Below are 4,314 nucleotides of genomic sequence, written 5' to 3' on the forward strand. Positions count from 1 at the left end.
ATTTTACTGTGGCTTTTTGACTTTGCATTTTTCTCTATTTTGTAACCATTTTTTCATCAATAAAAAAGGATTGTTTTTCCCCACAGTCAAGTGTGGTGGATGGTTATCTTATGGTCTCGTTTCCTGATCTGGATTGCAACAGAAACTGAGATGGAGCCAGGATGGAAGTCGTCTATCATTAATTTACAACTTTCGGACTGCATCAACAGAATATTCCTATAAAACACTCAGTCTAATAATGCTCAAAGTGTGGCAGACCTGAGGAGTCTGGTTCATCCGCTATGCTCCACTCCATGGGAAGGAGAGAGATAGTGTACCTATGGATAGTGGCAGATCTGCATGGGAGCAGCCTGGTCACTTTGGGGCTTCTTTCTCAAGGGAAGAGGAAGATGTGCACCTTTGGAGTCTTGGATTTTGTGCAGGGAGTCAGGTTCTGCTGTATGGAAAACAGAGATCTGGTCCTTGGCATTGTGCTTAGGGAAAAAAGTTCTGGCATTTCAGCATTTTGAAGTTATGGTGTTATGGAAGTTATGGAACTATGCATTGGCAGGCTGCAGGAAAGCAGCATCTGGCCTAAGAGGTGCTTCTCCAAGGAGGGAGAAAAAGATATGATAACATTTGGATGTATGTGAATGAATGTGTGTACATGTGTTGTGGATGTTGAGTGAAAATGTAATTCCCTTTGTTTGTTTGTTAACCAATGTAATTGTAAATCCAATGTAGTCGTATAGAATCTATATGTCTGTGTGTCCAATGTCATCCTTTGTCTAAATGTTTTTTCTGTAATCTGATAGACCCTCTCACACTGGAAATTGTAATAAAAAGAACCTATGTTTTAAAATCACTGAAAAGTCATTCATGACGTAATGGGGGAGATAAGAAAGTCCTGGTACCAACAGAGATAAGTAAGAAACAAGGAGTTTGTCTCCCTCCCTCCTGACAGGTCAAAAGAAGGCCCCTGACGCATGTAAGCTGCTCTTTAGGGAAAAAAATACGGAGACATGCCTCTTGCATGTTGGAAGATAGAATTTGATATTTCTATGATGTTTAAGGTGACGTAGTGATTATGTTAACGTATGTAGAAGCATGTTTCTTTGTTTGCATGCATTTGAAGATGTAGAAAAGGGAAAGTCAACACCTATATCAAAAACAAGTCATGCCAGACTCATCTGATCTCTTTTTTCGATAGAGCTACAAGCTGGGTAGATGCGGGGAATGCCGTGGATGTAGCATACCTGGATTTCAGGAAGGCCTTCTTTGACAAGGTCCCCCATGACCTTCTGGCAAGGAAACTAGTCCAATGTGGGCGAGGCAAAACTACGGTGAGGTGGATCTGGAATTGGTTAAGTGGACGAACACAGAGAGTGCTCACTAATGCTTCCTCTTCATCTTGGAAAGAAGTGACAAGTGGAGTGCCGCAGGGTTCCGTCCTGGGCCCGGTCCTGTTCAACATCTTCATTAATGACTTAGATAAAGGGTTAGAAGGCATGATCATCAAGTTTGCAGACGACACCAAATTGGGAGGGATAGCCAATAGTCCAGAGGACAGGATCAGGATTCAAAACGATCTTGACAGATTAGAGAGATGATGGGCGAAAACTAACAAAATGAAGTTCAACAGGGACAAATGCAAGATACTCCACTTTGGCAGGAAAAACGAAGTGCAAAGATACAGAATGGGGGACAATGCCTGGCTCGAGAGCAGTACGTGTGAAAAAGACCTTGGAGTCCTCGTGGACAACAAGTTAAACATGAGCCAACAATGTGATGTGGCGGCAAAAAAAGCCAATGGGATTTTGGCCTGCATCAATAGGAGCCTAGTGTCTAGATCTAAGGAAGTAATGCTACCCCTCTATTCTGCTTTGGTTAGACCACATCTGGAATATTGTGTCCAGTTCTGGGCACCACAATTCAAGAGAGATATTGACAAGCTGGAATGTGTCCAGAGGAGAGTGACTAAAATGATAAAAGGTCTGGAGAACAAGCCCTATGAGGAGCGGCTTAAGGAGCTGGGCATGGTTAGCCTGAAGAAGAGAAGGCTGAGAGGAGATATGATAGCCATGTATAAATATGTGAGAGGAAGCCACAGGGAGGAGGAGGGAGCAAGCTTGTTTTCTGCTTCCTTGGAGACTAGGACGCAATGGAACAATGGCTTCAAACTACAAGAGAGGAGATTCCATCTGAAGATGAGGAAGAACTTCCTGACTGTGAGAGCCGTTCAGCAGTGGAACTCTCTGCCCCGGAGTGTGGTGGAGGCTCCTTCTTTGGGAGCTTTTAAGCAGAGGCTGGATGGCCATCTGTCAGGGGTGATTTGAATGCAATATTCCTGCTTCTTGGCAGAATGGGGTTGGACTGGAGGATGGCCCAGGAGGTCTCTTCCAACTCTTTGATTCTATGATTCTATGATTCTATGATTCTATGATTCTATATCCTGGCTCTGGTTTGCTTTTGGATGAGAGTCCATGCCAAAGTCTCAGCTGGAAATAAACATACTTTTCTGCCTCCAGAAAGGATCGCTCTTGGTATTATCTCTCCTATCTGCTGCTACACAGATGCAGCCAGGGACTACCGTCCGGTCAGCCTCACGTCAATACCAGGCAAGATTATGGAACCTTCCATTCTTCCATTCATTCCCACACATCGTATTAAATCCCTATTTGTCAAATCTGCACATTGAATTTCTTGTGACATCGGAGTGGCCATGGCTAGTTCTTTGCAGTCCCTGGGTGCATCTGTGTAGCAGCAAATAGGAGAAAACTAGCCATGGCCACTCCGATTTATCTGTGGCTATTAAGGGTATCTGTATTTACAAACTCTATGTAAAGATTAATCCGTTTATCTGTTCATTCCTCATTCTATCTATCTTGCTGGTGTTTTTGCTGTTCTTTTCAGTGTCAAGGATCCCATTCCCTAATTTCCGATTGGTCAACCCATTCCTTGTTTGGGTATCAGCCAGCACGTCAACGACTTAAATCTAGAAATAGTTTTCTAAGATCTAAAGCTTTTAAGCTTTTAAGCAGAGGCTGGATGGCCATTTGTCAGGGGTGATTTGAATGCAATATTCCTGCTTCTTGGCAGAAGGGGGTTGGACTGGATGGCCCATGAGGTCTCCTCCAACTCTTTGATTCTATGATTCTAAAGAGACACTTGCTGGAACACCCCAGCAAGCGAGAGTCCAAAAGTGGCAGGCTCAAACCCAGAACCTCAATCCATGGCTGATACCAGATGAGAGACTCCCCCCTGGGCACACAGAGGACTGGGCGACACGGAAGGCGCTGAACAGACTGTGCTCTGGTACCACGAGATCCAGAGCCATCCTCAAGAAATGGGGCCACAAAGTGGAATCCACGACATGTGAGTGTGGAAAAGAGAAAACCACTGACCACCTGTTGCAATGCACCCTGAGCCCTGCCACATGATGCACAATGGAGGACCTTCTTGCGGCAACACCAGAGGCACTCCAAGGGGCCAGAGACTGGTCAAAGGACATTTAATCAACTACCAAGTTTGCAAATTTTGTGCTTTGTCTGTCTGTTTGTTTTGTTCTGTTAGAAATGTAATACAATGGTCTGGTTGCCTGACACGATAAATAAATAAATACCCATCCAAGAGGGAGCCCCTGGTGGCGCAGTGGTTTAAAGCACTGAGCTGCTGAGCTTGTTGATCGAAAGGTCGCAGGTTCGATTCCGGGGAGCGGCATGAGCTTCCGCTGTCAGCCCTAGCTTCTGCCAACCTAGCAGTTCGAAAACATGCAAATGTGAGTAGATCAATAGGTACCGCTCTGGCGGGAAGGTAACGGCGCTCCATGCAGTCATGCTGGCCACATGACCTTGGAGGTGTCTACGGACAACGCTGGCTCTTCGGCTTAGAAATGGAGATGAGCACCACACCCCAGAGTCAGACATGACTGGACTTAAGGTCAGGGGACTACTACCCATCCAAGACATGACTTTGGCAGAAAACCTCAATATTTTGCTTCAAGGAGTGAACACTTACCACCATTACATCTCAAAATATAACTTTTTAATTTGGGAACTTTGAGGAGCATTTTTAGGAATATGCAGTAATTTACATATGAAGTTGTACAGAGAAATTGCAGAAGAAGGCAAAGGCGGGCGGCTTTCTCAGACTCCTAGATCCAATGGCAACTGTTCCGGAAAAGCAAGAGTTTAAACTGGGAGGACGCGTGTTTTTGCAAGGGAAGGTCAGATTGCAGGCCGGCTTTGGGGTTTAAGGAAATCCCTCCAAGTCTGTCCCTTGGCATCTGTATATTTGGTATCCCTGCAGATTGTATCTCTGCACGTGGCCCGTCCT

The sequence above is a fragment of the Anolis sagrei genome, chromosome 5, assembly GCF_037176765.1.
Source record: "Anolis sagrei isolate rAnoSag1 chromosome 5, rAnoSag1.mat, whole genome shotgun sequence".
In the NCBI taxonomy this organism is placed as follows: Eukaryota; Metazoa; Chordata; class Lepidosauria; order Squamata; family Dactyloidae; genus Anolis; species Anolis sagrei.